A 15,687-nucleotide genomic window follows, 5' to 3' on the forward strand; every position below is an offset into this window, starting at 1 on the left:
TAAGCGATGTGTCTCAGCGGATTGGGCAGCAGCAGAAAGAGAAGCAGACATCTTCCAGATGTATTCTTCTCTGGAGACAGATAAAACAAGAGTGTAAAGCTGATAATCGTAGATAATCTGAACCTGAATATAGTAGAGCACACTGCACAACGACCATGTCGGTTGGATCGATCAATAAGACGCCATCTCGTGTGCACTCTCCGCCTGTTGGCGCATGGGAGAACGAGCGGGGTCTCGTACACTACCCTGGAATCGGCGTACGCAGTCTTTGCCGCCTGCAGTTGCTGGAACGAGCTGGAGTTGCCAGGGAGCGCTGTGTCAGCCGCTCTGTACTACAGCGAATCGTTAGTGGTGCCCAACGGGAGAAGCGGGAGAAGGGGGTGTGTTAAGTTTTGCACGAAGGAACGGTGGAACTAGTTTGTGTGTGATTTTTTTCTTACACTACCAGCCCCCCTCCCCCCCCCCCCCCCACCACCTTACTCCGAACAGTGTGCCGTGCATCTGTCCCATATGCGCGGCCTTTTTGTGTGGCCTTTTGCCACCCTGTTTCACAGTCGCTATCCCCTCCCCCCCCCCTTCCATCTCCCTTTTCCCGCCTCATACGCTCTGCTCGGGCCCTGTCCCCACCCCGCGCGCGCCCGTCGTTGTGTGAGTCGGCTGTGTGCAGCGAGCTCGGCCGGCGGTTCGCGGCCACGAAATTCCACGAACCGCGCTCAGTACGTATCGGCCGGTCGCGACGACGAGATAAAGAGTAGCAAAATAGCGCCCTAGGTGCCAGTGCAGAAGAGCGCGGAATAGCCTCCACCCCCCTTCCCTAGGCGGTACAAAACAGTGTGGGTGGGTGGCGGACTGGGGTCCTACGGGATTCTGGATTTAAGGAAGCTCTAGGGAGCGCTCAAGCGCCATCGTTACCACAGTTCGACGCAGTTTTTTGTTCGATTTTGTTTCGCGATAACGTCCCTTAAACCTCCCATTTCCCCCACCCCCTTCCCCCAAGTGTTACTACCGGTCACAGCATGCATGTGTGCACGTGCGAGATGTGATTGTGCGGGCGCGCGCACACAACCAATTTGTGTAATCGGAGGCGAATGCTAATTGGCCTGCTCCAATCAGTGTGCTTGCCGTACGGAGTGTGGGAGCAGACACCAGTTTGCCAACTCGTGACGGCGCAGTGATTGCAGCATTTGACAGGTTGAGCAGTGCTTAGAATCTCCCGGGAAGCAACCAAAAAAAAAAAAGGAAAACTACACCACCATTAACCTAGGACCTCTGTGGGCATCTGGGGAAAAAAAGGTTCAGAAATATCAAGCGCTTTCCTTACCGCGGTGGTAACGCGTTTCGTTCGACTTGCTATGACGTAAGAGCCAGTTCAGTTCCGTCACATTTTACGTCATTCGCGGGTCGATCCTTCCGATCGGCCGAGCGGCCGCAAGCAAAGACTCTAATAGCGACCCAGAGAAAGACTCTAGGCGACGAACCCCCCGGTTTCGCAGCGAAACGTGGTCGCCTGTGTGCTTAGTAAGGTGAAGCGAATATTTCTAACACTTCCCCCCCCCCCCCCATTCTCCATCTCTTCTCTCCCCCCCCCTCCCTCACTCTCCTTCCTGGTGGGTCGGAAAAATTTCCAGTGTCCAGCTCTAGCGCGCAGCAGTGCCGACAGTCCCGGCGGACCAATGTGATCTGGAAGCGCAGGGCTCCGATCCAAAGTGCCAGCGTACGAAACGAACAAACAATTCGTGGTGGTTGTTGTTTGTGCGCAAGCTTCTGCGCAATGAGCGGCTGTCAACTGCGCCGTGTGTGTCGCAGCCGAACCAGCCGCCACTAAGCGAGGGTGTATTGTAGAAGTATGTGTGTATGTGTGTATTAAAAAAAAAAAAGCCGCCCCGTAAAAAGTGCACAGTGACGGCGGACAGGACCCGGGACCCGGGGGGTTTGCGTGCCCACAACAATCAAACAACTCCTCCCCCGCAGTAGTGGTGTAGCGGTAGCAGACAGCAGCAGCAGCAGCAGCAGCAGCAGCAATTGGAGCTGGTGCAGCAGCAGACAGCGAACCGCTCTTCTATCAACAACAACAACAACAACAACAAAAACAGAGCCCGGTGGATTAGCACGATCAACAAGGGTTAGTACACATTGACATTGGGCGCACATTAGCATAAGCACCCACGCGCAAGAAACTAAACGAAACCTCCCTTAGTGTATAGGTGTGTTTTTGCGTTTGTTATCGCTGTCCTCTCTGCCTCTGTGTCTTATAATTAGGTTTCAGCAAGCGAAAAGCCAATGCTCCGAACGCACGCACCACCTCCGGGCGGGCGCCGGAGAAAGCGGAGCAGCGCTGAAGGACGCAATCTATATCTACACGCGTCGCGCGAACGGGTAGCAGTAGTAGCGGCGGTAGATGACAGACAACGCCGCCGCCGCCGCCGGGTCGCTTACACATTGCATAATAACTCGTATCTGTTTTATATTCTCTCACTCTCGCGCCGCTGCGCAACGTTCGCGCATTCCTGCCGCGCATTATTTTTTTGTCTTCTCTTGTTGCGTCGCTTGCCGCAATCCTCTCAAATCCTTGCACACGAATTCCTCCCGCTTGTTTCGGGGACTCCTTTCCCTTTTCCACCCCCGTCGCTGTTTCTCTCCGCCGCACGCTTTCGCCAACGTTTTGCTGCATCTTTTGCTGTGCCGCGCGCGGTGTTGCACCTTCTCCGCACGATGGTGCGTCTCTGGTTTCGCTTTCGTTCGATTTATTTCGCATTTTTATTTTTGCGCTATTCGGCTGCCTTTTGCGCTCGCTCTCTCTCTCTCTCGCTGTGTCTTTCTTCTGCTGCGCGTCAAACCCTTTGGCTGCGCTTTTTTTGATTTTTGTTTTTGTTTCTTCCTTTTCATTGACCGCGAGCGCAGCAGCGAAAAATTATATCATCGCATGTCCCACACACACACACACACAGCACGACGTACGATGTGCTTGTGCGGCGCGAATGGAGAAAGCGCAAACCACAGCGCCACAGCGGAACGGGGCCTGGAAAGGGCCAACCAGCGCCAAAAAGGGTTGCGCGGTTTGTGGATGGCGAGGGAAGGGAGCGGTTTGTGTGCGACCGAATGGAGCGGAAAATGAAACGGTTTATGCTGCCCACTAGGCGCACACGTTTCACTTTCGCTCTCGATTTTGTTTTTGAGTCAGGCAAAAGCAACACAACAACAGAACGCGGGCGAGCGAGTGAGTGAGCGAGGCAAAACGGGACCCTAACCTCAAAACAGCCTTCGAAACCGACACGGCGTCGTGTCCTCCCCCCCTCCCCCCCCCTGCTGACCCACCCAGTCGGTCACCCAGTCGAAAACGATGGTGGAATTATGAATCGAGGCTGATGTCTTCTGCGTGACCGCGTATCGATCGATCCACACCCTTTCGAGCTGCACTGACCAATCAGTGGGGGGGGGGGGATGAGGCCCCTGAAATCTGAACAGCCCAAACCGAGTGGCGAGGTTCTTGTTCACGCTCGGTGGCACCGCATTCGCCTCCGCACGAAGCCTGCCCCATTCGGTGTGCAGAGTGAAAGAGCGTTTGTCAGTTCATACAAACGCTTTCGCTTGCAGTTTGTCGGTGGCCCGTTGCAACAGCAACTGCAACTACGCCTGGGTGTGCACCAGCTTGCAACAACAATGTTTGTGTGTGTGTGTGTGTGTGTGTTTTTTCGCTAAAACATATGGTTGCATGGGTGGGTGCAACTGCGAACTGCGCCGGTTCTATCTCTATAATTGCCGCAACGGATGGCAAACGGTTGGAATTTCAAAATAGAGCCACACACATAAACACACAGTCACGCACACACACACACACACAGATCGTCGGGCGTTGGTGAAGCATGGAAAGTGTACACCCTCGGGCTTAAAAATCGTGCTGCAGCTGAGAAAATTGGAGTATCACAAAGTCCGTGCCGCGCCGTGTGTCTTGACGTGAGAGGGAGGTTGAAGCTTGCAGTAACTCCCTCTCCCTCCCCCCCCCCCCACCCTTTCCGCACACTCTAAAAACGCAAGCTACAACCACCTCACTTATCTGACGGAGGAGGGAAAGGGGTGGAGTAGGAGTCTGAAAGGGCGGTAGTGGGTGGGCAAATTTCGAAAACCGCTGCAAAACCACAGCCTATAGCAGCAGCAGCAGCAGCAGCAACAGCAAATAAAGCGTAGGAAAGCGTTTCAGTAGGGCTGCCAGCGTCCGGCTTGCCACGCCAGCTGTTTGCTGTGTGGCACCTGCCCGCCCCTCCCCTTAAATATCAATCTGGCTTGGCAGCCGCACGGCTGCCGCTAAAGTTTACGCAGTGGCCTTTTAATTAATCACTGTCGTTCGGGAGGCGGGTTCGTCGCTTGCCGAGGGGGGGGAGTTCTTTAAAATGGGGGAGGGGGGGGGAGGGTGGAAACACTTGAACCTGTGACCAGCTGGGCTGGCTGGCGACTTTGGGACATTTGCTACTTTTAGGTACAACGTTCCCTTGATTTTGAATTGCTTGAAGATGCCACCAGACTTGCAAGAATAACATCTTTTTTTGTATAACGAGGCTCAATCGACTTATCAGAAGTTAGTCCAGTAGTCATAGTCAATACATAGACACTCAAAGAGCTCATTAATAGCGTTGGATGAAGTCGTCCATTAGTTCAAGAATAGTCTAGATCCTAGCGGGCAGGCAAATGAGGGCACGAGACCGTATGCGAGGTTTGGACACTCCTCCAGGAGACCAAGACCGCCAACACAAATGATTCTGGAATTATGTCTGGAAGAAATTCTGAATTTTAAGTCGTGCTGAAGACTACATTACTGAAGAATTCTCCCAAGAATCTACCAACAGGTACATCATTTGCTCATGCGTTTCTAGTAGCTTAGGGATGGTAGCAGACTTAAGTACAAGGTAGATGCTACCTGGACCTTAGAGACATTGAAAGACGTCTCCAATATGCAATTATCCAACCATAAAACCCTCCACAAACAAGTATGTCTCCCAAGAATCTACCAACAGGTGTATCACTAGCTCATACGTTTCTAGTAACTCAGGTTTTGCAGCACACCACTATCGGAATGTTCTACCTTACACCCTGAACCTTGGAGACATCGGAAGACATCTCCAGTATACAATAACCCAAGCAGTTTATCCTCCCCAACCGGTCTGGGAGGTTGTCAGGTCTATTGTAAACAATTCGCTTCACAGCATCTTGCTTTCCCGAAGATGCTTTTACTGTGTCCAAAGCCACGGCTAGAACTAGCAATAATTTGTAAGAACCCGAGATTACATCTTGGATGAAACCTGCTGCTGTTTCCAGCGAGTAGTCGTCTGTGGATGGCACAGGTCTTCCAGTAAAGAATCCAATCCATCAGACAATGTCTGTTTGCACCAACTCGTCGGATTTGTAGCACGCGTCCACGCGCCGTCCAATGGCGGCGAATTCGCTCGATGAAGCTTCTTAAACCGGCTGCGAAATGAAAGGCACGTCTGTTAGCAGGAAATGTCCCGATGCAAAACGGTAACTTGCCTTCCTGGAGGTGTGCCATAAGTCGGACTCCAACAGGTTTAATGCATTCCGCATCATGTCTCTCTTGTCTAATATCATGGTTGTTGGGATTTTCTAGAGCTACTAGAGAGATTGTATTACGCTGCAGCTTATCCAGTGATTGCCTGTTTTTGTATTGCTTGATTTCGATTGTCAGAAGTCGTTCACAAGTGTGGAGAACTTCATCAGGGAACTTCATCTACTGTTTACAAAGATTCGTCAAACAATGTTTGAGCCAAACCCATTGCAGATCTGATATCCTACCCGTTTGCTATGTCCGATGTCGTCCAGCAAATGATGTATGCACCAAGCAGGATCCCTTAAATTGAAGAATGCAGCGATCAAACCCCTGCCAACAAGTTGTCGCTGTCATGTAATCGTGTTTTGCTGGGGAATACATTCTGAACTTACCGTCGAAACAGGGATTAAGCTGTGAAAGCTTACAGAAATTTGTTTTTTCATAGAATTTCTTCCAACCACACGTCTGACTCTAAGCAACATCAGAAAAAAACCACAAAATCACCCCAAGTAGTCGAAGAATTCACACCTTCACTCTGCGTGAAGGGTTAATTAGGTGTTGCTGGTGTTGTTTTCTCACCCTCCCAGAGCTTGTGTCAGAGCGCAACAGCAGGAGAGAAAAAAATGGGTTTTGTTGTGTTGTTTTTTTTTATTAGCACAGCAATGGTTGCAATAATAATAATAATATTAAAAAAACAGAAACCAGTAAAACACTCGACAAGAACAATCTTTTCGCCCAACTTCCCCCTCTCCCCGCTGTCCCCGAACGCTGGGTGATCTGCATGGGAGCTCGCGCTGGCTGGCGGGCTGACTGATTTTCGCTGCCCGCAACAATTGTGGGAAAAAAGTGCAACTGCAGCCCACCACCCCACAAAGCCTCCACACACACACACACGTACAAACACCCCACGGGCTGCAACGGTATTGTTTGCCAACCAGTGTGTGTGTGTGTGTGTGTGTGTGTTGATATGGGCCTGCCTGGTCTCTCCGTAATGGGCTCCGTCGCCGGAGTACAGCAACACATTCCAGCAACAACGACCGAGCTCCCGAGTCTCCAAGTGCCACTGCAAGGTGTGTGTGTGTGACTGTGTGTGTGTGTGTACATGAGGGAGGCACATTGGGGTGGGTTACAATTAGTGGGCTCGTAAGCGAAGCGAGTGGCAAAGGGAAAAGGAGGGTGCGCAGGCGGCCATTTGGCATTCACATTTAGCAACCATTCTCGTTCGAGGTTGCGAGGCTTAAAAAAAAACCTACTTGTGCGGTTGTGCAGTGCGCCTTTAGCTTAAAAAGGGTGGTTGGGTGTGTTCCATTTCCCCCCCACCCACACCCCTCTCCCGGCCCAAACGCTCGCCCTATCCACTATCTCTTTCTTGCCTTTCCTTCACATTCCTGCACTGCGAGCGAGCGAGCGGCGGTGTGTGAGAGTTTGCTCTCTTTTCCCGATCGAAATGGTTCAGCGCCGTTCGAGGTGTAGCGGCGTCGTATCCAGCGTGTACACCGTACGGCTGTGGGTGACGTGCGGGGCCTTTGGCCTTCTCCGTTTGGCTGGCTGGTAAGGCGGTGAGCGGCCGGCCCAACCCTATTTGCCAAGCGTCTTAGTCCCGCCAGGTACCAGCGGCTTAGGTGTGGCGCGTTCCGAGGCTGTTCGGCCCGCGTGCACGAAGGTGAGGCGGTGAGGGATGAGGGGACGGTCGAAGGGACGGTCCTGCCCAGCATCCTGCCCGCTCCGGCTCCGGCGCTGTGGCTTCCGCACGCGCTGGCTAGGCGCGGCCCGGTTCGAGCGAAACTTGCGGTGGAAAAAATACCGTTCCACCCCGAAAAAGCAAACGAACGACACAAACAAAAACAAAAAAAAACAGATCACTCTCGCTCGAAGAAGGGGAGGGGGGGGGGGGGCAGAACAGAAAAAGAACCTTGATCTGGCTGTGGGTTTGCGGGTCCCCGCAGCCGCCTAGAACCGGCCCAGGGCAGGGCGCTACGATCGGTACCGTTCACCGCGGCGAAAAGAATGCGCCCCGAACAAGGGTGTGACGAAATAATTGGATCAAGTTGTTGCTGTGTTGTCCGTCCGGCTCTCCGGGTCCTGCACACAGGTTTGGAGCCTGCTGATAGGCCTTCATGCTTTCGTGCCACCGACTCGTGACACAGCGAACGGTACGGTGCCAGCCAGTTCAGCCTTCGAAAAAACAGCGCGCGAGCGCGGGCCTTTGCCTGATTACGCAAATTGGATGTGAGTACGAAAGGAAAAAGAAGAAGAAGAAGAAGGAGGCGAAGAAAAAAACGGCCGAAAAGATTCTGCTGCAGCTAGCTGTTGAAGTCGAAGTCGAGCGCGGGGTGATTGCAAGCGCACGGAGCGAACCTGTGCGACCCGGTCAGAACGCAAACTACTACTTTGCAGCCCGCTCGGGGTGTATTATTTGCCGAGGGCCCGTTACCCGTTGGATGCTGGCAGTGTAGGAAGTAATTAGGGGAAGGGGGACATCGCGTGCAATCGATCGTTTCTATTGCTTAATTCTTCATCCTTGAATATCCAATACGCGGTAACATGACAGCTTGGGTTGCAGGAAGTCATCAGCTAACTGGCAATTAGGCAAAGTCGTTGGAGTGCCAATGAACTGGAGACGGTTTCCTAGATATGAGCATCTTACAAAATCAGGTTCAATGAGGTTCAATATCGTTACCAATGTCTAGATATCTTTGGAGTTAATTAGAACGTGATACTTGGAAAATCATTTGGTTCAATGAATTTGAACATTTGGTTCAATGAGGTTCAATTATGTTACGAATATCTAGATATCTTTCAGGTTCTTTTAAACTGGAAACATATCCAGGATGTGAATGTCTCTTATTGTTTAGCACAATTGAGTCTGAATATTGTCTTAATATTCTTCCTCAAAAACTAAGAGCGGTCCTATACTCTTAAACTCATTGTAATAGTAAGTCAAACATAGTAAGCAATGTTTAGAGATCTTTGGAGATCCTAATCACTGGGCACGGTGTCCTAGATGTTTCAAAAGTTGGTCAAATGAGGTTCAATAATGTTACCAACGACAGGAAATCATTCAAGTTCTTAAACTCTGGAAATACATTGAAGATGTAATTGTCTCTTACAATTTGGCCTAATGAAGTAATGAATAATTCAATGTCTGATTATATTTTGATTGCTCAAGAACTGGGTACGGCCCAAGATGTGATCATCTCCCGATATAGACACGATCACGTCTTACAAAGTTAGCAATATCTGGAAATCTTTGGAGGTCCGCAAAACTGGACGCGGAGTCTTGTATGTAATCATGTTCCAAAATTTTATTCAATGAGGTTCAATAATGTTGCCATTTTCTAAATGTCTTTGATGTTCTTACAAACTGGATATGGTCTTAGATGTCTCCCAAAATTGAAACTCGGACGGAGCGTTCTTAAGACTCTAGAGAGTATTCTAACGAGTTGAACAAAGTGAGCAATATACGTACATAAATGTTTGGGGATGTTAAGAACTGGACTCAGTCCTAGTTGCGATCATCTCCGGAAATATCGCTGGAAGATAGAGTCATAATTCTGTACCGTACCCACTAAAAACTCTACAAAATATTCGAACTGTACTTCAAAATATACGAAAAAGTAAGCAGTGTCTAGAAATGTTTGGAGTACCTAAAAACTGGACACGGTCGAAGATATGATCAGCTCTTAAAGCATAAACATTCAAACGATAAAAGATACTATCATACCTCCGTACGCCCTCAAGCCTCTGCAAAGCATTCGAATGGGTTCAACAAAGTAGGCAATGTCCAGAAATCTTTGGAGTTGTGATGCGATGATGTGCGAAGATGTGATCATCTCCCGAAATATACACATTAGAACGCTGCAAATCCGTACCGTACGCCCTCAAGACTCTTCTCAAAGTCCATTCTAATGGGCCTCAACCAAAGTTGGCAACTCAGCGTGCTGATTGCTTCCCGGTCGGTAACCGGTGTCGTGATTTCAATCGATTGCGAGATGTAATGGTAGGGAATTGCACCTTCGCGGACGCATCCGGGATCGCTCACACGCTCGATCGCACGGCTGGTGCGCCCGTATTACGTATCTGGAGCGTGATTCAATCACCCCCCGCCTTCAAGAATCTGTGGCGCGAATCCGGTTCGCGTTGTGGCGGCAAAAAAAAAAAACATTCGAACGCAATCCCGCAACGTCGCGAGCCGCTCAATCTGTTGAAGCAGGAAGCAGTTTGCCTGAATGGGTTCTGACAGCGTCACGGTGGCGAGGGCCCACTTCGGGTCCGGTTGGGTGATTGGCAAGATTGGCATCGGTCCTGTGATCACGCGCCGCGTACGAAGCGTCGAATCGTACGCGGAAGCGCATTGAACCTCGGCCACAACGGTCAGGCGCGTTACATTGAGGACAGTTTTACACAGCGGTTGGAACCCGCGGTGTCCTCGTGCGACCACCAATAACAACAACAACAACAACAACAAAAGATACAGAACATATACAAACCGTAACGGAGATGTTAGGCGCCGTTTCGGTACAGTTATTTGCCCGCCGGCAGTAATCAGTAATGGTTCGAACCCGACCCGCGTGGCCTTAGGGCAGTGTGCGTTCGTTCGTTGTGGTTTTTTTTGTATGTGTATGCTTGTCTTGCACCTCCGGAGATGCTCGGCCCCCTCCCCCATTCCTGAGGGGTTCGATCAGTGCCGTCGTCCGATGTTCCGAGCGCCAAATTAATGATCCCGGTACGGTACACGGTTGAGATTTCTGCCCGCCAAGGTTAAGTGACTGTCTTGATCGCTTCCTGTACACTTTTTTGCCGTTACGAATTAAACCTGTGTAAGCGTGTGGTTTTTTTTTTCTGTATCTAAACGAAATTAAATTTAAAAGAGTACATCACAACATTTTGACCGCCGCTCAACTGCGGAAGGCCATCGAGCGTTCGATCAGTCGGAAACAGCTTCCTACGTCGTTTAGCAGTCGCTTTGAATGATCGATTGCTGTTGATGTTTCCGAGAAAGACCTGCTCTAACGGTCGCACCATAATTGAATGTGACAGCGCAACATGTTTTTTTTTTTTTTGCTGAGGGAATTCTTCACGACCGATGGCAGCTCTTTAAAGGTGACATTAAGGTATACACGTTTACAACTCAAATGCAGACTACTGTAAGGCAGTTCTAAGTTGTTTTAAATTTTTCTCCAAATTTTCGGCAATTCGTACCGCATTTTGCATACCAAATCACCAATGCCATTTGCCCCGAAGATCTAGCATGTTTGGTGTCTCCGACAAAAAAACTGGTAGCAAATGGTATGTGTAGAGTTTTATAAATAGTGTGCGGCCGAACTAGGGTTGCACAAAACAAACGCCTCGAACAAAACAAGTTAGGGGGTTTAGTCTCGTAAGTTCGATACTCCGATGTCGCCATGCTCTGACCGTCGTTCACGATCAAAGGCTCTATCCGATCTACCGTGAACATGGGATTTAAAAGGTTGTTAAGCGAAATATTATTTTGATTTATTAAATCCGGTACACTATTGCGACTTTGGCAGCAGCTGAAGAAGTCACTGTAAATCATAGACCTAACGCTATTTTCTCAAATAGCACTAATGGCCCGACGTTTATAGAGCAAGAATCGTTACGAAACCCATTCATACAATCTATAGAACCAATATCACAAAAACTGTTAAGATTTAACGAATTTTGTTGGATACCAGGACATAAGGGCATCGCAGGAAATGAAGGAGCTGATCATCTTGCGAATGAAAATAAACGGTCATAGATCATGTTGTTGGATCTATCTCCAGAGACGATGCCTTACTGTGGGAGAAAAGATTAATACATCAGAGCTGGCAAAACATATTTGATCACCCATAAGTAATCGCCAAGTAATAAAACAAGCAGCGGCACCGTGGGCTGATCCACTAGATCATAGCGATCAAAGAACAATTACTAGATTGAGAGTAAGATTCAGATGTTTCAAATACAAACAATAGCAATGCACGTGAACGATTGGCGCTGATTGAGTGTGTCTTCTGGTTGTTTTGCAAATTTCTGGACCTCTGGACGGATTTCTTACAGGCATCTCTTTAATACGACGGTTCATGTGACTTACCAACAAGAAGGTTCTGAGGACACCCATTTCAACTGTTTCCAAGGGCCACTGGTAAAGGTCTCATAGGAGCAGTTGAACTCACAATTTCAATTTCAACTTCAATTTATTTGATTGTCAGCCTAGAGAGGTTAAACAATACCTACCCTTATTATTACCTAATCTAATATGAACTGTAAACTAGAGATTGAAGAATTCTGAAAGTAACGAAGTAGTGTTCTGATTAAGTGCACGAATACAAGTAAGGAAGGGGTCGTTGGATCTGAACACAGTACAACGATAAACCACACTCAAAGTATTACGCAATCTCAGTTGACGTGTAGGTGCATAAAAATCCCATGATCCTAGGAGTATCGGTGCATCAATGCTGCCATCAAGGATTTTGGAGATGAAGCGAGCGTCCATTTTCCAGAAATCTTGCGGATTAGTCTGAAGTCTTCCAGGGTTGGCCAGAGTCCTCCGGAGTCATCCAGAATCGGTAGGAGACGGCTCCGAATGACTCCAACTTTGAGCGACTCTGGTTGACTCTGGACGACTCCGACTTCGGGCGGCTCCGGAAAACTCCAGACGACTTCGGACGACTCCGGACAACTCCGGATGACTCTGGACGTTTCTGACTCCTGATGACCACGACTCCGGGCGGAGCTAGTGCTTCCCATTTTGCCGGAATTGGAATTAGACTAACAATAGTCGACGTCGGATCGGAGTCTTGGTTGCGCTCCAGAGAGCACATTACAAATCTGCAGCATTCTCAGTGCCCTCACGATGCGTTTTTGTGCCGGATCTTCCATCTAGCATCGCCCCCGGTGCTACACAACCTCACAGCTTCTGGCCGAAAAATCAAACCAAACCACTTTCAAAGTGACGACATCGAACGTCAAAACGCACAGCACACCTCCCCTAATGTATGCTTGAAGCTAATTAATTTAAATAAACTGCCTTACCATGGTCCTCATCATTATGATCCCCGTCTGCAGCGCTGCGGACGGACTGCCCTCGATCCGTCCGATCGAAGAAACTGTCGCCGAATGTCAAACAGATGAAGAAGACTCCCCCCCCTCCCCACTACTCCCTTCCTCCCTCCCTCACGCCACACTACCGGCGGAACCGTCTGCTCCCCGTCGGCTTGGGAACGGACGGACCCATCTTCCGCTGGGCCGACCATTTTCTCAACCCGAAAATGTGTGCTTGGCCGTTGCGAAAATGGAATGCTTTCCACCCCATCCCCACTGTGGGGCAACGGGGTGTCACGACCTCAACGGGCCCTCCTAAAAACAAAACAAAAAAAAACACAACAAACCGGGCCTAGCCCAGATTGCGGTCAAGGTGAGGTGTCTAATGACGCATAGCGAGAGAGACAGAGAGAGAGCGCGCGCGCTCTCACGCGAAACAGATCGCCGATATCGCTGTGTTCCAAAAAACAACCTCTCCCTCGTTCCACCAAAAAAACACGCTCCACAAATGCATCCACAAGTGGTGTGTGTGTGTGTGTTTGTTAGTGGGGCTGAAAAAAAGCGCATTTTAATGTGCGCCCATGTCACCGCTTGACACCGACCGGCGCGTTACACATCTAACGGTGCGCGCACGCGGGAAGATCGATATCGCGAGGCTCACAAGGCACTGCACGGGCGAATGACGGTAACGACACTTGTTCGATATTAAATAACAGTTTATTGCCGCGGCAATTGGGATGAGCTTTTGCCGGGCCGTTTTGCTTTTACACGGCTCGCCGCGCCGGAAAATGAAAAATATGCGCGAGCCGGCGAAGCGCGTCATGCGGGTTCGTCGCTTGCGGCCAGGTCGGTATATCTTTTTTTTTTTTTATTATTGTCGTAATGCTGTTGCAAACTGTTAAGGTTTTTTTTTTGTTGTTTTTTGGTGTGATCGAATTTTTGATGTTTTTTAAGCGGTTCGCGATGCAATACACGCCGCCTGCTGCAAGATGGGCCGCCTGCGCGATACACTTTCACACTCGGCCAGCTCGGCTCGCTTGACAGTTTTGTAGCCTCCGCTAATGAACGGCGAACGGCGTCCGCCATCTAACACGTCGGAGCGCTCCTTCCGTGACATTATGTGATGATTGGAATTTTGGGTTAGCGCAACGGGCCATTTCATTACAGCGAGAAAGAAGAAGAAGAAGAAGAAGAAGAAGAAGAAGAAGAAAACGAAGCGCAGCGAGCGGCACAGTGTTTGCACGTAAGATTCACGTCCTCACGTCTTCCCCCCTCCCCCCCCCCCCTTTGCAACATGCGAGCTTTAAATTAATTCATAATTAAATTGACTGACGGGCGGGCTGCTGCTACACGCCCGAAAATTCACTCTCCGGCGCGTCTTTGCGGGCGCTTATTTTCTTTCCCCCCCCCCCCCCTCCCATTTTCTGCTCCGTTACTGGAGTTGGAGTGTATAATGCATCCCCCCTCCCTCACCCCCCGCCACTCCCTTCTCTATCTTTTGGGTGCAACAGCACGCGGGGTGGCTAATTTCGTTTCCTTTCCCTCATTTTCACCGTGCCCCAGCCGCGGAGAAGAATCTTTTACAACCCCTCCCCCCCCCCTCGTGCACTTTCTCCACCGCCACGAAAACACTTTCGCCCTATTCACACACACACACACACATGCACGCTCACATTTCTTTCCCACAAATCGTGTGGTATGGTTCGTGGAACCGGTGGGAAGCCACTCGCGCGCCCGTGGAAATTGCGGGTGCCATTTTGTTTCTTTTCTTTCAAAATTGTTTTGTTTCTTTTTCTTTTTTTTTGCTGTTTTGATTTACCTAGCTACTTTGGTGGAGAGGTTGGGAGAGCGGTTGGGGGTAAAACTCACACATGAGCGGCCCGTTCCCGAACCTCCCGAAAGGCCGCCGACAGCGGCCGGCGGGCACATCGAGCTGGCTGGTGATGCAAACATGTGATGCGCTGACGTAAGGATCGCATCGCTTCACCGGAGCACCATTTGCATAACATCCGAGCCTGCCTATGCGCCGAGGAAAAGAGAGAGAGACAGAGAGAGAGAAAAAATACGTGTTGTTTTGCAGGGGGAGAAGGAGTTTTTCTTTTTGACGTGCAGCGGTGCACCTGTCGTGTGCCGAAACGCTAATCTTTATCCGGCGCTTGCGTCGATAATGGTGCAAAACTGCATCGCGAGCTTATCGGCGGCACCGGCTGTCCGGTAATGTGGCAAAGTGGCCGACAAGCGGCTCAGGGAAAAAGGGTGTCCCACGTAATGACCGCCTCCTGACGCTGCTCTGAAGTCGCACTGGAAGTAGTAAGGAAGAGAGAGAGAGAGAGAGAGAGAGAGAGAGAGAGAGAGAGAGAAAACGATACATTTCACCATCCGTTCCAAGGGGATTATTGATCGCACCGGAGGAAGGACAGGAGTGAAAAAAACCTGAATAAGATACAACGCGTCACGACGCGATTAAGTCGTTCGGAGAGAGCACGGTTGGGAGGGAAGTGGACTAGGACCAGCGGTAGATAACCGGGCCCGCAGCTTTACCAGGTCACCATTCTGCGCGCTGCGTCGCTGCAACAACACCTTCGCCTGTTCTGCCGTCCCTCGGGGGAACAGGGCAGCTTCGAAGGCGAAAAGGTGGCTCACTGTGGCTCACTAAACAGCTTCACAGAGCATGCTGAGCTTAAAACGGAGACACTGTTTTATCCAATGGTCTCCCGAATGGCAAAAAAACATCAGCTACGAGGCTGCGATCGCCACTCAAACCAGCTTAGAAGCATCCTTGTCGGTTGCGAGTATTCATTTCAAAATTCTTTTCGCACCCATTCAACGAGCAATCGCACTTAGTGAAACATCGTTATGTGTATGAGACAGTCTAGGGCAAACTGGGGCCAAACAGCGCTGAATTGGTTAGTTGATGGTTTTGTTACATTGATTTATTTGAATCAAATGAAAGTTACCAGTGCCAAACAAACCGACTCGAAACCAATGGAAATGTTATCTGTATTATACAAAAGTTATTTGAGAAGTCTCAAGTTTCGCTACATTTTGCTTTCTTTGCTGTAGCCATTGCTGAGCCATTGCTGTAG

General features: G+C 49.8%; 2 protein-coding genes across 8 annotated transcripts in view; both read left to right on the forward strand.

Annotated features, from left to right (window-relative positions):
* The window catches only part of LOC120957074 (oligopeptidase A), a 302,182-nt gene that overhangs the window by 261,760 nt on the left and 24,735 nt on the right, over positions 1–15,687 (forward strand). The window lies entirely within an intron of this gene.
* LOC120949132 (uncharacterized) overlaps positions 1–15,687 on the forward strand; it is a 23,032-nt gene continuing 7,345 nt past the window's right edge. For 2 of the 6 annotated variants that reach the window (XM_040366179.2, XM_040366242.2), the window contains exons 1-2: positions 652–821; positions 1,629–2,122. The gene's annotated coding sequence lies outside the window, so the exon portion shown is untranslated. Of the gene's footprint in view, positions 345–647; positions 1,192–1,628; positions 2,123–15,687 lie in introns of those variants that run through there. The other 4 variants (XM_040366223.2, XM_040366186.2, XM_040366195.2 and 1 more) reach the window with 4 other exon arrangements.

Source organism: Anopheles coluzzii, chromosome X (assembly GCF_943734685.1).
Source record: "Anopheles coluzzii chromosome X, AcolN3, whole genome shotgun sequence".
NCBI lineage: Eukaryota > Metazoa > Arthropoda > Insecta > Diptera > Culicidae > Anopheles > Anopheles coluzzii.